Here is a 21,506-nt window from a genome sequence, read left to right as displayed (position 1 = left end):
CGATTACTCCAGAGGACGTGGATACGGCGGATGACTGCCTGTAGCTGCATTGTGTTGCAGCTCTCCGTGTGACCCCCATTAAAGTGACAGTACGGGTCAATGGTCACCCGCTTGAGATGGAGTTGGACACTGGCGCAGCGGTCTCCGTGATCGCCCAGAAGAGATTCGACCGCATCAAGCAGGGTATACAGACCCTTACATTAACCGACACACAGGCCAGGTTGGCCACCTACACGGGGGAACCATTGGACATTGCAGGAACTACGATGACCCCTGTTGTTTATGGATACTAGGAGGGGCGTTTCCCCTTTCATGGTGTGCGGCCACTGGCCCAGCCTGTTGGGTCGGGACTGATTGCGCCATTTGCGGTTGCAGTGGCAGCACATCCTCCAAACAGTTTCTGGAGGGTTGACTGAGGTGCTAGGACGATACCCACATGTATTCCAGCCCGGTTTGAGGAAAATAAAAGGGGCTGTAGCCCATATCCAAGTCAAACCAGGAGCCACGCCACACTATTTCCGGGCGCGCCCGGTGCCTTACGCCTTGCTCGAGAAGGTAGAAGGGGAGCTCACTCGTTTGGAGACTTTGGGTATCATCAGGCCCGTCCGTTTCGCTGACTGGGCAGCACCAATTGTACCTGCAATGAAGCCAGATGCCACGGTTCGCTTGTGCGGCGACTATAAACTTAGTGAGTACAGCTTCCCGGCTCGACCTATACCCAATGCCTCGCATAGAGGATTTCTACGCAAAGCTTGCAGGCGGACTCTCATTCACAAAATTAGATACGAGTCAAACCTACCTACAGTTGGAGCTGGACCTTGCCTCCCGGCCATATGTAACAATTAATACACACCGGGGCCTGTATGAATATACACGTTTGCCCTTTGGAGTATCCTCTGCTCATGCTATTTTTCAACGCATTATGGAGGGCATTTTGAGAAGTTCACCATGTGTTGCTGTCTACTTAGATGACGTTTTGATCACAGGGACGTCGGAGCAGGAACATTTGGAAAATTTGGAGGCTGTCCTTTTCAGAGGCTGGAGTCCATTTACGTCGCACAAAGTGCGTTTTTCAGGCGAAGGAAGTAGTCTACCTGGGTTATCGGGTGGACCGCGAAGGTTTGCACCCCGTCCTGAGAAGGTGCGCGCGATTCAACAGGTCCCCGCCCTGACTGACACTTCACATCTTCGTTCATTTCTCGGCCTCGTAAACTATTACGGAAAGTTCCTTCCCAATCTGGCAACTACGCTGGCCCCGTTGCACCTTCTGCTAAAGAAGAATCACACCTGGGTTTGGGGTCAGCCGCAGGAAACCGCTTTCCGGCGGGTAAAACAACAATTGTCATAGTCTGGGTTACTAACCCACTATGATCCTGGAAAGCCTTTGCTCGTCACATGTGATGTATCCCCGTATGGCATTGGGGTCGTCCTGTCCCACAAGATGTAGAACGGGCCGAGCGGCCGATAGCTTTCGCCTCCCGCACATTGACTGCAGTGGAAAAAAAGTACGTGCAGATCGAGATGGAGGGCCTGGCAGTGGTCTTTACGGTGAAACGTTTCCACCAGTACGTATATGGCCACCACTTCACTATCGTGACTGATCATAAGCCTCTGCTGGACTCTTCAGAGAGGATAAGCCAATACCGCCCATTGCTTCCGCATGAATCCAGCGCTGGGCTTTGTTGCTTGCTGCATACGAGTATTCTCTGGAGCACAAACCAGGAACTCAGATAGGGAATGCCGACGCACTGAGCCGGCATTCGACCGGCCCCATGTCAACCCCCATGACCGGTGAGGTGGTTGCAACCCTAAATTTTATGGACACCTTGCCTGTCACGGCATCACAGATCCGTGAGTGGACCCAGATGGAGCCAGTCCTGTCAAAGGTTCGGCACATAGTCCTGAATGGTGGGCAGCATAGACAGCTCTCAGGCAAGTTGCGGGCATTTTCCTCCAAGCTGTCCGAATTCAGCGTGGAAGACGGCATCCTTTTGTGGGGGACGCGTGTGATTGTCCCGGAAAAAGGACAGGAGCTGATACTGAGAGACTTGCACAATGGGCATCCAGGTGTAACCAAAATGAAAACGTTGGCCCGGAGTTATGTTTGGTGGCCAGGCCTCGATACCAACATTGAGAAGGTGGCCCAAAACTGCTCCATTTGCCAGGAGCATCAGAAGCTTCCGCCCGGCCACGGCCCTACATCACTGGGAATGGCCAGGGCAGCCTTGTATGCGGATTTCGCCGGCCCTTTTCAAGGATCGGTGTTCCTGTTATTAATCGACACCCAGTCTAAATGGCTAGAAATGCATAAGACGGGAGGCACAACGTCCTGCGTAACAATCGAGAAGATGCGTTTATCTTTCAGTACACATGGCCTCCCCGAGGTGCTGGTCACGGACAACGGCACTCCGTTCACAAGTGAGGAGTTTACGAGGTTCATGAAGATGAACGGCATACGCCATATCCGCACTGCCCCTTACCACTCGGCTTCAAATGGGTTGGCGGAGCGCGCGGTGCAGACATTTAAACGAGGCCTAAAGAAGCAGTCTTCTGGGTCGATGGGCACGAGACTGGCTCGGTTTTCGTTTTCATATAGGACCACCCCCCATGCGGTGACTGGGGTAGCTCCCGCAGAACTTCTAATGGGCCAGAAACTTTGCACCCGCCTTAGCATGGTTTTCCCGGACATTGGCGCAAAAGTACGCCGCACACAAGAACGGCAGGGACATGGTTTTTCTCGGCATCGGCCGATTCGGCAGTTTACGCCCGGTGACCCAGTGTTCATTCGGAATTTTGCTGGTGGTGCCCAGTGGGTCCCTGGCATAATCTTTCGCCAAACTGGCCCTATATCTTACCAGGTGCGAGCCCAGGTCGTCTCCAGGGCAAACATGTAGACCATGTTCGGTCCAGAAGACTATACCTTCCAAAGATTCCCCGCCCCAGAAGCTCATTTCTACAGCCACAGAGACCAAACACAATGGAAAGTATTCCTCACAATCTTCCTCTGGTGCCTCACTCAAAGCCTGCACAGGTCGTGATAGAACCGCGTGGAGATAGAGACGCCGAGATGACGGAGGCAGCAGACTCGGACTCCGAGATGGAGACACAAGACACGTCAGAGGGTGAATCCTCGGGCCCACGGGCCGTGGATGTACAACCATTGCGCCATTCATCACGGAAGCGGCGGTCTCCATCTCGTTACACGCCGCCCGATCCAGCGCCTCGTGCAAATGGTGGCCGGCCTGCGGCAAAACGAGTCCAACGCCATCCTTCGCCAGGGTCTTCGGTGGATTTCTTGGACTTTGGGGATGGGGGGGGGGGGGGGGGGGGGGGGTGTTATAACCTGCCTGCTTACCATTGGCTGGGGACTAATGGCAATCCAACAATCCTATGGGAGTATGAGCTTCCCCAATGAGGGGGGCGGAGAAATCATTAGCAGACTACCTGCATAAATAGAGCTGGCCAGTTTGGAACCAGCAGAGAGAGAGGAGTGAGCAGCAAGGGAAGTTGCTGCTGCTGTTGTATATATATGTTATTGTAAATAAATGTTATTTCTTTGTATCCTGAAAACTCATGCTGGATTCTTCGTGGCCCTCACAAAAGCAACAATACAACCACCTTCCTCATTATTCAATATCAAGGTCTGCTGCCACTGACCGAAATGGTTTTTTTTGTAGCCTACACAGCGAAATGAATGCAAATTTGTTTTCCACTATCTTGATCACTTAATTGTCACTGAATCTCAGTTTCGAATAAAAATGCACAAAATAGTCCTAAATAGGGCTCAAGTGTCTCATCAAATCAGCAAAAATTGTGTGTGTAGGCAAACAAAATGGTGTTAGTAGAACCATTTTTAAAATTGTAGAATCATTTTAAGATTAAACATGCCTTAGCTTATAAATTTGGGGAAATAGAAATATCCTCTTTGCTGAAATTACTGTGTCGCAATTTGGACATCACACTTCAATGTGCAGCCTGAATTTAAAAACAGCCTATCATTACCGTGCAGTCCTAAAATAGTAAAATTATTGGTGCAAAAGTGAGTTGATAACTTGGATTTATACAGCATCTTTAAATAGAACTTTTTGTATTGTCAAACATTTTAAAATCAAACAACATTTTTCAGATGAATCGTTAAGCCAGTCTGCCTGTTCAAGTGGACACTACAGAAGATTTCATGATTCCATTTGCAGGAGAGCGAGGAAGCTCTCTCCAAGTCAGGGACAAATTTCCTATACCAACCAGTGGCACAACATGAAATAAGTTAACTAGCAATTACCTTATTACTGAAAAAATTGGCTGTTAAAAAGCAGAGACCACACTTCAATAGAGGAAGATCAAGTTGATGTGACAATGAGACAGGGTGGGGCAAAAATTAGAGGCATTGAATAAAATTAAAATAAAAACAAGAGTCAAAGGAAGACTGGCACATCTTACAGTTAACAGACCACCTGGCCCAGGTAACATGCATCCTAGGCTGCTGAAGGAAGCCCCGGGTGAGGGGCTAGATGGAGAGAGAGAGAACCACTGGAGCATTGCACATTTTACAACACCACTCAATAAAAGGGGAGAGAAATAAACTTAGTAAATACAGGTCAATCAGTCTTACGTCAGTGTTGGGAAAACCTATCAGAGGCCATTGTCAAGTGTAAAATTAGTTCTCACATGGGTTAATAAGGGATAGCCAACATAAACTTGCAAAAGGCAAATTAATCCAACTAAACTGATTTGAGATAATGGATGAATTAACAGACATTTACTGAAGGCCGGGCAGTAGTCAACATTGTATATGGACTTTTTAAAAGGCATTTTATGCGCTGCTTTGAAAAATAGAATGGTAACATGGGTACAAAATTGGCTACGGGATAGGAGGCAGAGTGTAGTGGTGAGCATATGTTTTTCCAGCTGGAAAATATGCAGTGGGGTCCCCCACAATCATATAAGGAGCATATCTTGTTTAAAATATAAATGATCTGGACTAGGGTACAGGCTTATAATTTCAAAGTGTGCTGGGATACAAAAATTTACAATGTTGTAAATAGTCAGGACAATAGTAGCAGACTTCAGTCAGGCATAGCCAGACTGATGAAGAGGGCAGACACATGCACCCAAGTGTAAAGTGATAGATTTTGGAAGAAGCAACATGGGAAGGCAGCATAAACTAAAATGGTGCTTTTTGATGGAGGTGCAATATTCACAAATCTTTAAAGGTGACAGAGAAAGTTGATAGCATGTACAGGATATATGGCTTTGTAAAAAGGGGCATTGAATACAAAAACAAGTGTGCTAAACCTTTATATTCTCTGGCTTGACCTCAGCTAGAGTAGTATATAGAACTCTGGGCGCCATACTCAAGAATGTTCAGACCCTGGCAAAGTTAATAAAGACCTTTACCAAAATGGCTGGTTTAGCACAGGGCTAAATTGTTGGCTTTGAAAGCAGACCAAGGAAGGCCAGCAGCCCGGTTCAATTCCCGTACCAGCCTCCCCAAACAGGCGCCGGAATGTGGCGACTAGCGGCTTTTCACAGTAACTAAATTTGAAGCCTACTTGTGACAATAAGCGATTTTCATTTCATTTTATATCAGGAATTAGTGAGATTAGCTACGTGGAGAAATTGAAGAAGTTGAAATTGCTCTCATTAAAGCAGGGAAAGTTAATTGGAGACTTAATAAAAGGTATTTTAAATTATAAGGGGTTTGGAGAGAGAAATCAGGGAGGAACCACTTCCTCTGGCAGATGGGCCAGTAACTAGAGGGCATAGTAGTAAAATATAATAAGTGAAAGATCTAGAATTTTTTTCACAGAGGGTTCAGATCTGGAACGCAGTACTGACTAACATACAGTAATTGCCAGAATAGTTCATGGTCATAAACTTCTTCATTTTCAATAGTTAATGCCAAGATATTAAAAAGCTCACTCTTCAAATAGAGGGAATATTGGTTTAGAATATCAACCAATAATGATCATGCATGATTCTTTCTTGCTAAAACTTTGCATATTTTCTAGATGTGAATCTCTTTTACTTGCAACTTTGATATCTGTAATTTTCAATTACTTTAATAATATATTAATAATCTTTATTAGTGTCACAAGTAGGCTCACATTAACACTGCAATGAAGTTATTGTGAAAAGCCCCCAGTCGCCACATTCCAGCGCCTGTTCCGGTACACTGAGGGAGAATTCAGAATGTCCAATTCATCTAACAGCACGTCTTTCGGGACTTACGAGAGGAAACCCACGCAGACATGGGAAGAACGTGCAGAGTCCGCACAGTGATCCAAGACAGGAATCGTACCCGGGACCCTGACGCTGTGAAGCAACAGGACTAACCACTGTGCTACCATGCCGCCCTTTGCTGGTGAAGAAAGAGATCAGTGCTGCAGTGAGAAGTGATATAAGCACCGGAGATCAGGAGGTGGAATCAGTGGTAGAAATAAGAAAAAGCAAAGGGAAAGAGTCCCTGGTAGGAGTAATCTATACGTCCCCAAACAGTAGTTCTGCAGTGCGGCACAGTATAAATCAGGAAATACTGTGGGCTTGCAAGAAAGGTACGGCAATAATCGTGGGTGATTTTAACAGGAGCATAGGCAAGAGGAGCCTCGAGGGAGAGTTAATTGAATGTTTTAGAGATTGTTTTTGGAACAATATGTTCTGGAATCAACCAAGGAGCAGGCGATTCTAGATTTGGTCCTGGAGGGATTAATTAATGACCTCATGGTTAAGGATCCTCCAGGAAAGTGACCATATTATGATAGAATTCAAAATTCAGTTTGGGAGTGACAAAGTGGTGTCCCACACTAACGTTCCGGGATTAACAAAGGTACGAGGACAGATTTGGCCATAGTAGAGCGGGTAGGAAGGCTAGGTTCACGGTGCACCAGTGTCAAACTGGCCTCTGTTCCTCACAGGTACCTGTAAAATCTTTTGAGTGTGTGGTAGGGAGGGATTGTTAGGCCACAAACCAGGTAAAAATTTGCACTAGAGTTCAATTCATACCATGGTTTCATTTAAAATAGAATTGTGCCAAAATATGTCCGCAGAAACTCAACAAAAACCTCCATATGTATAATTGAAATAGAATACAGCATGAGAGATGCCAAAGCCAGTCACCCACTTCACATCAGTAGAAGACTGGCCACTGCATCACAAACAGTACTCAAGCTCAACAGATTACAGTGCCAGTCCCCCACATCATTTATGTAACACCTGTCTCCTGCTTCATTCTATTTATTGTTTTTTTTGGGTTGGAAAATTATCATTTTGTAGAGGTTGCAATATCGATAAGTGGATATGAACAAAGAGGTAGTGGGTATTCCATGCAGATTGCCATTAAACTCAATTCCACTGTACGTTTTCCACAATTTTATCCTGGAGCCATAATTTTGATTCCCCAAAATATAATTTCACATCCTTCCTTTCCAGGGCCGTTTAGGACCTGGTCCAAATCAAACCTAGCCCAATTAAATACTGTTCAAATTGTTTCTCTCTCCACAGATGATGCCAGACCTGCTGGGTTTTTCCAGTATTTTCTGTTTTATTTCAGATTTCAAACATTTGCAGTAATTAAGTACCATTCTAAACTGACATGTTTAAATAAGATATAATATTTAATACTACATTTGTCTGTTGATGGGCAATAAAGTGATTGAACAAATTCTACTGGGAGATGAGGAGGTTGATATAAAACCTTTTATATCTTTCAGAAAAATATATCGGTATAGTGTCTCAAAACTGCTTGTCCAAAATCATTTTTTATAATGTTTATGCCTCAATGTTAATTGATTAAATTTTTAAAACAATTTACCTGGACTGTTTGGCTAGGTGCTGGATTGTTACCGTGTTAACAGCTTCATCACACCATTATATCCCATGCTCCACAAACCCTGACTCCCAACCATTCCAGTTTGATCTGAACTGCCCCGAGTGCAGAACACCCAGTCCAAAAATCCGGCAATATGCAAAATCCAGCACGGCCTCAGTTCAGAGGTTGCCGGATTTGAGGCACTTTATCTGTAGCATATGAAAATAATAATGAAGTAATAATCTAAGAGTCATGAAATTTTTGGTTTCTGGTCAAAATAAAATACTCTTCCTGACCGTCACTGTCACCTTGGCAATTATGCAACAGCATCCTTCTCAGCACACACAAGCCTTTCTTGGATTTGTTTTATTTATTCTTAAAAGGGTGTTATACAAGTTCTTTGACATAAAATGCGATACTTACTGGTCACTTTCACACAAAGTGCTGATTGCTGCACTTGACTCAAGGTTTCACTTCTGATTCCAAAATCTAAAAGTACACCATCAAAATTAAACCAAGTTTTAATATAATACTGAACAAAGTACCATTCAACCATTTTTTGTTGCATTGAAAAAAATTTGATTGCTTATCGATTAGGATTCTGCTTCCCCAAACTTTTTTCACTTTTGAACAATGAATTGTTTCCATTTATTGCTGCCTTTTTAGTTTTCATTTAAAAAAACAATTTTAATAGCAATTTTTGTAATGGAGGTAGGGATAGAATGCCATCATATTTTAACATGAGCAAAGATTCACCCATTCTAGCTTGAACTACATCCATTTCAACCTCCAAAACTTGGAAATACATCCGTGTGTATTTTTCCCATTTCCCACACGAGCCATCCTGCCGAGAGCATCGATCGAGTGATGAATTAGGGGCAATTTTGTGCTGTGGTCCCCTGTTCAACAGGACTGGATCAAAACTGCTGACTCTAATTTCCAACAAGATTCCGAGATAGCAGACTTTATTCCCATCAATATAGCTAGCTGGACAAGCACTCAAGTTCCAGGGGTGAAAGGCCGATATCTGATTAAAATTGAAATGTGAGAATAGAAAAAACTGATTAGAAGAGCCCAAGAGGATCAAGTCTCAGGCAGATAAAGAGCGATTGGGGAAATTCAGGGTTTCAATGTTCAATAGGACAGGACAAGGTTCTCACAGGATAAGACACCCAAATCTTTAGACTACTTCCCTGAAAAAAAGGAAGACGTGAGATATAATAGGAGTTTTTAACCACAATGAAGAACTTTAGCAGAAAGAAAAATATTTTATTCAGAACGAAGAGGGAAGATATTTATCCAGGGTTGTTTAAACTTGGAAAATAATGCCCGAAAGTAGCTGAAGCAAACAGCATTGCATTCTTAAAAGGAAGCTTGGACAATACATTTAATCAACTTTGGAACAGATCAAGGCTTAGTACTGGATTACTGTAACAAAACTGGCAAATTTGCATCTTACTATATTGTAGCCTTTTATTGTTTTGTGGTACTGTAACATGAAATGACTGCACTTACAACAGTTCAGGTGCACATTTCTGCTTAATGTGAATAAAGGACTGAACATTCTCAGTAATTTGTCGATATGAAACTCTATGAAAACTTAAGACTTCTTTTGACAACTTACCACGGGTGGGAACCAGAGCTGGTGAAAGCATATTACCTTCAATCTCATTAGACTTGGCTACTTACATTTCTCTGGAGCAATCAGCGCAGATTTAAAATGCATTTGCACTAGTCTGTTAACAATTAGAAAGCATTACAATTCATTGTTCATCAGCAACTTTTATAACTTTTCATGTTTTACCCCAGCACTATTACATAAAATATAGAAAATAAATAATATAAATAATCTTTATTGTCACAAGTAGGCTTGCATTAACATTGCAATGAAGTTACTGTGTAAAGTCCCTAGTCGCCACATTCCGGCACCTGGGAGAATTCAGAATTCTCAGCTGGTACGGGAATTGAAAGATATTCCGACATACCTTTGATTCCAATGAGTATAATGGAATCCAACCACCTCCAAAGTAATCCCGACTGCATTCTTTGTTGCTGAACTACACTAAAAACAATGCTGAACAGACGCTGGGTAACACTTGCTTTCATAGGCCAAATCCCAGTTGATTCGCAATAACCATCTCAAAATCAGGCAAACTAAACAGCAAACTAATTCTTACTTAAAGGCAAGGTAAAGTTGCCATAGTCCTAGATGACCACAGGCTGCTTTCCCCTTTGAGGGGGAGAGCTGACTGGTGGTGATTTAACCGGAGGATCACCACACTTCAGGCAAGGGGCAAAGTTGAGACAGCAGGCCTTCATGAATAACCTCAGCAGTACAGGAATTACTCTAATTCTTGTTATATTTACCATCCCACTCCCATAAAGTATCTTTCACTGGAGATGCAAAATAAACACCATGATCCAAATGACAGCACAAATACCAAAGCAAGACATACAGTGCTTTTAAAAAAGTAAATGATTCTGCCTTTCAAACTGATATCCTCAGACTAGTGAAATGGGAATGCATAATGTTTAATATTGTGCGTAATTTGTAATATAATAGATAAATTAAACCTTCAATTCGCAACACATCCATGGAAACAATTTAATTCGGGAGACTGAATTGATCTGTCCTGGACATGGTTCACATCACCTTCAGTATCACTGCAATGCGTGAACCACTTGGCAACAATGCTAAAAATTGTGTACATGCACACCCTTAGAAAACTAAATAAGCAACCAAACAACACATTCAAAATCGCTTTGGGCCATGTGGACATGAAAAGTGTTATCTAATCGAATGTTCTAATTTTTTTAAAAATAGATGACAATTTTCCAGTTTAAAATAAAACAAATAGCTACGGTGACTGCCAGATGCAAACTATACAGAAGAGGCATAGGCTGAGATATGGCAAGGTAACAAAATGAGAATTGGTGAGATTCAGTAGCAGAAGCAGATGAAAAAAGAACAGAAAACACCGTGAATCACAAACAGTTGGGAAAACACATGAACCAGTTGTAAATTATTACTTTTTCCCCAAAGAAAATCTAAGGGTTCAGAAGCTATCCCAGTCTAAGTAATACCACTGTACAATCTAGTCAACAAAGGGCTCATTTTAAATTTCAAGCTTTAATTAAGAAAACCCAAAAACAAATGGGTCCGACAGCATCTGCCTGTTGAGAGAGAGAGAAACAGAATTAACCTCGAGTTCAATAGGATTCTTCCTCGGAACTACGGGTTCCAAATAGGAGTCTTATTGGACTCAAAACATCAACTCAGTTTCTTGCTCCACAAATATTGCTATATTTCAACCATACAAATTAGGGGCAGCAGTCAATCACTCAGCTCTTTGAGCCTGCTCTGCCATTTAATAGGACATGGCTCATCTGCTTGTAACATCAACTCCACATTCCCACCTACTCCCTCCAGCCTTTCATTCCCTTGCTTATCAAGGAGTCCTCATTAAGCTCATTCTCTTTTCATGGTGATGTTATTTTATGAATGGGTGAGGAAAACTGGGGAAAATAAAACTGGAACACATTTATACAATACTCCATATTCAAAGTAAAGTCTGAAACAATAGTGCTCAAAACCTTTTGGTTGAAGGATCGCTTTTCAAATAGATTAGTAATCGTAAACCACCCCCTTTTAAATTCCGACTCAATAAAGCCTTTGCACACTTGCATTGATGTGAACTTTTGTTTTCCCTTCAGTTGGAAGGTACTCGACAGGTGCAGTGTAATGTCTGTTCAATGCTTCACGGCGACCCCCCCCTGCCAGTGGGGTGTCTTACTTTCTTTGTTTTGAAAATTCAGATGTCAAGCAGCTGCAGTATTTTGCTTTTATTAATAAATAGGATGTGTTCAAGGAGGGTGAATATTAAGTACCCACTGATTAATTACTGCAGATTTCCTGTCATACACTATATAACACCAGTAGCCATCTGGGATGGCCACTTACAAAGGATCCTGGGAAATATGGCTATCTGCAAAGGACCATGGGAAATATGGTCAACCCAAGACTCAGACACTCAGAGCTTATGTATATTGGCAACTCATAACTAGACGCTATCGAAACCCCCAGCTACTTTGCATTTTAATGGCCCATTTCCCCAGAACAAAAGACCTGTACTCATGTAACAGATATAGAAAGACTCATTGGCGCCACTCCCTTTGCTCAGGGAGCCCAAAAAGCCACGGTAAATGACCGCTCAGGACACGCCCTGCCATCAAGGCACCCGCCCCTTCATTGGTCAAAATCAAAGGTAGTAATCGAAGCCTGCCGAATCATTGGATCCAAAGCTAAGGACCGGCCAAAAGAGCGGGAAACCCCAGAGGATAAAGAGAGACATTGCCATATTTTCAGTCTCTCTTGGCCCCGGCGCTCAGTCTCTCTTGGCCCCGACCTACGCCTAAAACCAAGTGCAGCACTACGACCAGAAGACAAGTTCAAGACCAACGATCGCTACCAGACGGATAAGCCCAGCAGAAATGAAGTCACTTCTCCAGACCCAGCCATGCAAGATCCGAACAAAGGTCTTTTTCCTCTGCATTAAGTCAGGTGCCTGAAGTTAAGTACAGGTTGTTGTAATGTTAGGTGTCATTCATCTTAGTGTTTTACGTTGCCTGTCGAAGTAATTCTTGTGTGTAAATAAACTATCATTGAATTTGAACTAACTAAGTGGTTATTTGGTCTTTGATCGATATCCGGTAAAACCCTGTGGTGGTATCATTTGATAACTGGCAACTCTGAAAAGCAATATCATCATTAATAACTGTCATATCAGTATCCAGTTAAAAAGAGCAACATTATTGGTGTCTCCGGTGCAAATTGGCAACACACGGTCCAACAATACATCAGAATCCTGACCTTTTGAGCACATCCTCTCCAGTGTTAGTATAATATTTATTTTTAATGAGAGAGATTAAGACATCTCATTTTTGCAGTTAACAGAGTTAACTTTAGCAAGTTTCAAAGACATTCAGTATTGTTAATCTGCTGTTTCATTTTTTGTAATAACCTATTTTCAACAGTAACTTGCAATTTTACAGGGCTTTAACAGTGAAATGTCCCAAGGTGTGTCATATTGGCTTTATTAAACAGTATTGGGCACCAAATGACCAAAGATCTTGGGGAACAATAATCAAATGCTTGGTCAAAGTAGTAAGTTTTTAGGAACCTCAAAAAGAACAGAGGGGAGCTTAAGGAAAGAATTTCAGAGCTCAGTTCCTCAGCAGCTGAGGGAACAACTGCTGGTGCTGGGACAAAATATTCAAGAGGCTAAAATTAGAGTGCAGATATTTTGCGAGGTTTTATTAATTAAATTGCACCAAATTACCAATCTTAAATATAAGGAGGATTTTTTTCACATTTTTAAAAATTCTACCTGTCTGTACTGGTTTGTGTGACACTATACATTCTAATGTACAATTTAGTTTGAATGGCAGCTCGAGGGGGAAAATATTCTAAAAGCCAAGGTAACTTTGGGTGTAATTTGCACTCTGATCATTCTCAAATGACCAATCTTAAATATGAAAATGAACATCTGTTTCACTTAGTGAATTTACCCTTGAGTAGAGAACCTAGTGATGCTAGCTATACTTCTAGGTGTCTTAAAATTACCTCCCTTCACAAAGTTAACTACACAGGGCAATATAAACATTTTAATCAGTGCCTGGTCCAACACCTTTAACTGTACTGAAATATATCTGTCGGTTTATTGCTACAGTCAGTTTCTTAGTCAATTTAAATATATTAAAACTTTAAAATATTTCTATTAAAATAAACTTGGTGAATTATGTTAACGGTCACTCAAAGATTCACAGAAAGGCACAATTAATGGACTTGCTATCGTGATTATTCAGCTGACATGGGCAGTTTTGGCAATAGGGCATGCTGTACTTTATTTTTTTTATAAAGCTAGGATAAAGATTACGGAAACTCAATTTGTGCTGAATGTAATTTGTGTTTGAAATTGCAAAATCTTGTGGTCTGGCTGAATTGCTCTCCAAAACATTACAACCTCACAGAAACTTGAGGCCACAATGCTCAAGTTTAAATGGTGCTAATTATGTCTCTGAAGTTAATAAATAATTGCCTGACAACTTCTGATCATTCCCAGCTCCTGCATTCCCTAATTGGAGGTTGGTAAACCCAATGTGCAGATAATGCAAACATTTTCATCCAAGACAATTCAGCAAGCCGGGCGGTACAGTCGCACAGTGGTTAACAGTGTCGCTTCACAGCTCTAGGTTCCCAGGTTCAATTCCCAGCTTGGGTCGCTGTCTGTGTGGAGTCTGCATGTTCTGCCCGTGTCTGTGTGGGTTTCCTCTGGGTGCTCAGGTTTCCTCCCACAGTCCAAAGATGTGCAGGTTAGGTGGTTTGGCAATGCTAAATTGGCCTTCGCGTCCAAATAACAATGGTTACGTGGGGTTACTGGGTTACAGGGATGGGGATAAGGTGTGGGCTTAAAGTGGGGTCCTCTTTCCAAGGGCCGGTGCAGACACGATGGGCCGAATGGCTTCCTTCTGCACTGCAAATTCTAAAAAAAACTTCAGCATCTTTCGCACCTAATTGCAGATTGAGCAGCAAACTCCTAGTCACGGCTCCTTGACTGGACATCAACTAAAAAGGGCTGCGAATTCCTTTGCAGTAAGACGCAGTGTGTCAATAGAAGTAAATAATATCCTTCCGGATTCTGAATGCTTGCAACAGGTTTAAAACAACAGCTGCATAATTCCAAATATTCAATCACTCATTTCCTTAAGGAAAATATTGGAAGATGATTTCATTACTGAACATTTCAAAGCTTATTAAGCATTAGTTCCTTAACAAAATTACTGTACACATTTAAGGAATCGAGCTGGAAACAATACTGCTGTAATAATAATAATCTTTATTATCACAAGCAGGCTTACATTAACACTGCAATTAAGTTACTGTGAAAATCCCCTAGTCGCCACATTCCGGCGCCTGTTCGGATTCACAGGAGAATTCAGAATGTCCAAATGATCTAACATCTCGTCTTTTGGGACTTGTGGGAGGAAACCGGAGCACCCGGAGGAAACTCACGCAGACACAGGGAGAACATGCAGACTCCACACAGTGGCCCAAGCCAGGAATCGAACCTGGGGCCCATATACTTACAAACAGTACCGTGTGTAAATAATACCCTTGGTAATAGGAAAAATCTACTGACAAACTTCTGTTGGGAACATGCAGGTCCCAGATCAGTTTTCACTGAAGGATTGTGAAACGCACAACACTTAAACTGCAGGGGTACCACACGGCAGTGTCAAGTGACTCAATAATTGATTTTAACTTTTGTATAATTGTGTCGGAACCCGATAGGCATCAAGACATTTTACAAATAAGCTGACAAAGAGCTCAAAGTTATTTCAACCAGCGTTCTGACCATTACTTGAGTCTCAAACACATCATAACATTACTTTGACACCAAAAGAGTAGTTAAATAACTTGCATTAGTCCACGTTTGAGGTGATCTCGCCCCCATCCCCCCTTGATGTTTAGATTCAGCATTAAAGCCCACTTTCTTGTTGGACAAGTCCATCAAATCCAAACAAAAAAGTCCAATAATAATCTCAAAATGCATACTTTTCTGTAAAGGCAATATGCTCATCAGAATGGTAAAGTTGAGTGTACGTTTGATTCGCACCAATCCTCCTAGTCATTTATCATAAAATATCAACATCACCTATGTTCAATGTCACAAACTATTGACAGCCAGCCACAATATAATCAATCTAGAGACCCAAGTGGTTATTAAAATTAGCACTCAGCTAGACAGTTACTAACAGAGTCGTTTCATCTTTTATCAATTCTGCACAGTCCACTTTTGCATCTCTTGGAGAACAAGCTTGACGGTTTCTAGCCTAACCAGCGAAGCAAACCACACGTTACATGAACAACAAGATTCACGCGTGCACTTAATGGACGCAAGTACATTTTAAGCCGCGTTTTCCGACCAAGTAATCTCTTCACACGTTTGAATGTGAAAATGCTTCACTGGACAGAGTTCAAATTATTTTTATAAACATGTTTGCGTTTCTCATATTTGTAACCGATCGCAATGTATCCAGAATCGACGTCCCTATCTGCTGCACAACAATGAAACCAACCTAAGCAAACATTCCTTCTCACTGCAAATGTAAATCGCTTTCGGACCGAAAGGGTGAGAAAGCGAGAGAACTCGTTTCCAGGTATACCTCATAGCACCAATAGTTTTCTGACCTCCCTGGCTGCAATGCTAAAAGTAAACCGAATAAAACCCAACACTTAAATTTCAAATAAGATCAGTTGCAAGGACAAAAGAGGCCCCTCTGCAAAGCAATCGGCTCCAGTAATGAACCACACGTTAGGCTTCCACATTGTGACAGAAACAGCACCATACGATCAGCATAACAAATGGGCAGATTTGACTAAATCTAGCCAAACTATTACTGTATTAAATGCAATCCGAGTTCTCCCCCCTTCCCCAGAGTGTTACTTGCAAACACGCTAACATCAAGACACATACAATCTACTCACCTAATCAAAAATAATTCCCAGGATAAAGTAAAAGCAATTCCAACATGAAAACAATGACCCAAGCAAGGAGAGCGTGCAGCGAAGAGCTTCGCTAATGTTTAAAGTTTCAGTCCTCAGTCCCAGGGCTCCATCTCTTGCTGAAGAAAGAAACAGAAGCGGGCGTGGGGGGGAGACACAATGCAATGGTCACAGTTTGGATTGTGCGCCCTCTTTAGCATTCAAGGAGCACAAGACCTCTTCGTCCCTCTCACTTCTTTTCCACATCGGTATTGTCGTTTAATTTGTTGTGGATTTAAACAAGCAGCTAGCCTTCGCCACCTCCCACCCCCCCCCCCAAAAAAAAATCCAGCAGCTCAACAACCCTAGGAGGAAGGATTCACCACACTTGGAAAATTGCTTTCCCTTCGGGTGGAGGGGGGGGGAACTGGATTAGGTTGAACGGGGGAGGGGGAGAAATCTACGAGAAACTTTAACCACAGGACTTATAATTTAAAGGCAAAAAATACAAAACCATAAAAGAAAATATATATATAGCCTGGCATTTTCTTCACCCCCCCCCCCCCCCCAAGAGGAGCAAAGACTTCTTTCACCAGGACCAAAAACTGCATTAAAAAAAAGGTAAATATATAAAGAATGGATCCGCCGCAAGAAGCGTTTCCACCGGTAATGCCTCAGAGAAACTTTCTAACTCTCTTCTTCCTTCCTCTTTTATTAGTTCTTTTTAATTGCCTCCAAGGCGCCTGGTTTTTTTTTTCTCGCTCTCCTTTTTCCCCCCCTGCTCGTTCCTTTTCTCTCCCACCTCTCTTCCGAAGCTCTGCTATTTTATACCTGCGGCCGCCTACTCTAATCTGGGGAGGGAGGGAGGCGGGTGAAGGAAGAGTCGATTTCAATTTAAATAAAACTCTTCGATTTTTTTTTTCCGCTCGCGCTCTCTCTCTCTCTCTCTTCCTTTCTCTCAGACAACAAACCCGACCAACAGTCACGGAGCGGCAAAGCCCGAAGCTGGCGCTGAGGGAGGGGTTGAGGCACCGGAAGCCCCGCCTCCCCCTCCACCTACCTCGCGGCCCCTCACAACGGCCGGCCTCGTGGGCGGCGTGCGGCCCTCCCATTGGTCCTGCCCGCCGTCCATCAGCGGGTGAGGGGGCGGGGCGAGGGCCCGCCTCCCTCCTCCCCTCACCACCTTCTCAACGCCGGCACTTCCGTTGCCAAGGAGACCCCCGCGACACGGCCGCCAAGGCTGCAGACCCGTTTCCGGCCGCCGATCGCTTCGTCTCTCCCCCGCCGAAGAATATTTGCAGATTCTTGACTTTGCATCCCAATTCCTCGTTCGCGTTTTGCAAAAATAAAGTCCTGGCGGGCGCGCGTCTGTCTTTCTGTTGGGATGTCCCACGGGGGGGAGGGTGTGAAATCTGTGCACCGGGGGTCAGATGGACGGATGTTTAATCTCGCTTCTTGCCTCTTTAAATGGGGATGGGATGGGGGGTAAACATGAACCGGTGTCCCGGGGGAGATGCCTTCCTCCGCGGCGGCGGCGGGGCGGGATTGACGCTTCGTCTTGTCCCGTCCCCCGCTGTGAGGGAGCCCGCCGCTGGGGCGGGAGAAGGCTTCATCGCAGGAAGGGGCGCGCCGGCAGGAAGCGGGAGCTCAGGTACTTTATTCACCGATTAAAATAAGTTTAATGAAATAACCACGTCCCGCTGCACCTTGAGAAAATCACCCCCTCACCCTGAGGTGCCGTTGATGCCCAGGAAGGGGAGTGGAGGGGGGGGTCTGGGTTTCCCGCCTCAGCAGCTTGGGCCTGGCTCCCCCGCCTCAGCAGCTTGGGCCTGGCTCCAGGCCGCCATCCCCGTTTTCCTTAGCGCAGAGGACGGGCGGCTGCCTGGCATCCCTATCCCTTCTGGGGGTGGGTGGAGAAGGGAGGCCTCGCGGCTCCTCCAGTCCCCCCTCCCAAAGATCGGGGGCCATTTGCGAGTCAGGAAAACGTAATGTGTGTTTGGGGGGGGGGGGGGAGGCCACCCGCACAGCCTCCTCCAGTCTGTCACAGTCGCTCTCGGCAAACCGCAGCTGAAGCTGCAAACTCAGCAGAACCGGTAATTCAAGTCCCAGTCTGAGCAGGAAACAGCGTGGCCCGAGGGCGGGGGACTGCAAAGCAGATCAAAGTCACTGCAAAATAACAGAGCAGCAGGTCAGCGGCTGAGTGGTGCGGTGTAGTCCAGTGCTCGAGCAGAGCCTTGATGGCCAGAGCAGCTCAGGAATTTGGAAGCCACATTTGAGAGAGGACCCAGAGCTCGGAGGAAAGCCGAGAATAGCAACCAACATTGTCATTATTTCAGGTTGAAAGAGTGAAAAAAAAAGAAGTGGGGCAGAAAAAAAGGCAGAGTTGCAGAAGCTTAACAAAAAGCAGGGAATTATTCCACTAGTGTACCAACAAGATGGCTGAGATTCCTTGGGAATGGAAATGGCCTCGGAACAGAGTGAACTGAAAGATGTTCACTCCCTATTCAGCCAACAACTCTCTAAATCTAGAGATAATCAAAAAATCTAGTCTGATATTTGAGCGCAGTGCTACCTTAGAGATAGCCTGAGTCAATAACTAAGATCCTCTCTGGTGGAGGCAAATGATGCCATGGAACTATTTCGAACAAGACCATGTGTCCCGACTGATATCCGTCAACCAACATCACTGAAACAGATCCTCTGATCAATATTTCAATGTTGTTGCTGCTTTTTCTACATTACAAAAGTACTTAATTGACTGTAAAGCACTTTATGACATCAAATTCATGGGAGGTGCTATATAATTTTCAGTATTTTTATTTCCTTTTTGAATTATGCCCTTTATTTTCTACTGTCTCTACACCTGCCACTTGTCTGCCCAATCCACAAACCTGCCTGCCCTTTTGAAGCTTTTAACACTGTCCTCATAGTTCACAATACTTCTCATCTGCAGACTTTGAAATTGCGCCCTGTACACCAATATTAATATGTCAAGAAACACCAAACCCCGGGGAAGTCCACAATAAGCCTCAGTCCGATAAACTGTTCACGACTATCCTTTGTTTCCCATTAGTCAGCCAGATTTGTATCCATGTTACTACTATTCTTTTTTTCATGAATGTTAAGTATTGATGTTTGACTGCTTCTATATGTTTACAACAAATTAACCCAAGTGAATTGAAATGTTTCATGCTTCAGAGCAAAACCTTTATCACCTTAAAATTATATGTTTCAAATAATCAGTTTGAAACAATTACTATGCAGTGAAGGGAGAAAAACACTTGTAGGGACAAAAACAGTAATTTGTGTAAATGTGTTCAGCATTTTTCACAGAGAGGGAAAGGAAACTTTTATGTCAGTCCAGTTTACATACAAATCCAGATGACAGGATAATATTGTAACCTGATGTGCTGCCCAATCACTGTTTCCTTGTAATTCAGCAGCAGCAATTTCATAACTTATGTTTTTTTGTTGTCACAAGTGATATAAAAACAAGTAAATCACCACTGCACAATTACACAATATCAAGACTGGATAGCTTTATTCAGTTGACTATTATCCATTTATATATTGTATACACATGCATTGGAAACCTTTGAATAAAAACAAAATATTACAGTTACTGGAATTCTGAAATAAAAACAGAAAACACTGGACACAATCAGTAGGTCAGGAAACAGAGAAGAAGCAGAGTTAACATTTCAGGTTGATGACTTTTCCTATTTGCGTTGAATATAAGTGTTGCAGTCACACATAGAAACCAATACCTTTTAAAAAGATATTTTAACTTCCAGTTAATAGTTCAAAGAATAGAACAACAAGATTTCACATTTTAAGACATTTGCTGTAACAGATAAACTAGGAGCAACTGCAACTATTTGCGTAGGCAACTTATCTTTTCAACTACTAAACAAAACATTCCCGTTTAATGTTAATACACCGAAAATCCCACTTCACAATTATATTTTACTTTTGAGTAAGCATTCAGTTCCCTTGGGACTAATCCAAAATGAATTTTAGTTTCTAAATTTACATTAGTTCCTTTCCTTTCCGAGCCTGATCAACTTTAATCCAAGAACTGCCTTCCATGTGAGGGTTTTTCCCTAATTGTAGCGCAAGCTAGGCAATGAATTTGGTCTTTTCAATCCCAGTGCGAGCTCCCACTCGCATTCCTGAGTGCTGAGCAATAGAGACTTTTCACCTCAAACTGCTCTCTCTCTCCCAGATCCTGGCAGATTGCCTGTTTATTTGAGTTAAAGGGATATCTTAGAAACTGTTTTCCGTCTCAAAGCTCATTTCCATGGCAACATGAATCACATGGACCTGGTGTTCAGGTAGAAATCATAGAAACACTACAGTGCAGAAGGAGGCCAATCGGCCATCAAGTCTTCACTTGGCCCAAACCTCCACCCTATCCACCTAGGGGCAATCTTTTGGCATATCCAGTCCAACTAACTTGCACATCTTTGGACTGTGGGAGGAAACCGGATTACCCGGAGGAAACACACGCAGACACGGGGAGAATGTGAAAACTCCACAGTCACCGGAGGTCGGATTCAAACCCGTGTGCTGTGAGGCAGTAGTGCTAACCACTGTGCCACTGCCCACTTCTTGTTACGTCCATGTTTGTTGATTTACCTTTTTGATGCTGTAGCCCATTCTCTTGGATATTTTATTACTTCTTCATATCAATGACCACCTACTATCGAATGATATCTCTTCTTTTGCATCTGATTCCCTTCTCTATCCACTTCTTTCACATTACAGATGCTCAATACACAACCTCCAATTTCACCAGAATGCAACAGCTAAATAACTCAATAATACACCTTGATCATTTACGTACACTTTAATTGGGCACGGAAAGATTGTGTTTTTTCCCTCCAGGAAATTTACATGTTTCTCGCCAAACTAACAGCTACCGTTTTTAACTCTGGCTATATCTTGCACTAAAGAACAGTTTAATCTCTGTTGTTAAAGTTGAGTTTCTTCCTTCGTATCACACATTTCTTTCAACTGAACAGCTTCTAACTCTTTATGATGCACAAGCCTGCTTAAGACTTGACATTTACATTTACTGCTCCAATACCTGGCACCTCTCCACATACTTGAGTAGGATACAAGAGCAATCTGGTAACCTGGTCCTGCTCTCATCTC

The 21,506-nt window shown here is 43.2% G+C and overlaps 1 protein-coding gene across 6 annotated transcripts in view; it reads right to left on the bottom strand.

The window, feature by feature from the left end:
• The window catches only part of dipk2ab (divergent protein kinase domain 2Ab), a 242,217-nt gene extending 224,485 nt beyond the window's left edge, over positions 1-17,732 (bottom strand). For 2 of the 6 annotated variants that reach the window (XM_038816602.1, XM_038816601.1), the window contains exons 1-2: positions 16,353-17,732; positions 8,228-8,293 (exon numbers count right to left, since the gene is read on the bottom strand). The gene's annotated coding sequence lies outside the window, so the exon portion shown is untranslated. The remainder of the gene's footprint in view (positions 1-8,227; positions 8,294-16,352) is intronic. The other 4 variants (XM_038816604.1, XM_038816600.1, XM_038816606.1 and 1 more) reach the window with 4 other exon arrangements.
• Positions 17,733-21,506: the final 3,774 nt, after the last annotated feature.

The sequence above is a fragment of the Scyliorhinus canicula genome, chromosome 13 (genome assembly GCF_902713615.1).
Source record: "Scyliorhinus canicula chromosome 13, sScyCan1.1, whole genome shotgun sequence".
Lineage (NCBI taxonomy): Eukaryota > Metazoa > Chordata > Chondrichthyes > Carcharhiniformes > Scyliorhinidae > Scyliorhinus > Scyliorhinus canicula.
The sequence above is the reverse complement of the archived record's forward strand: the minus strand, read 5'-3'. Positions and strand labels throughout refer to the sequence as shown.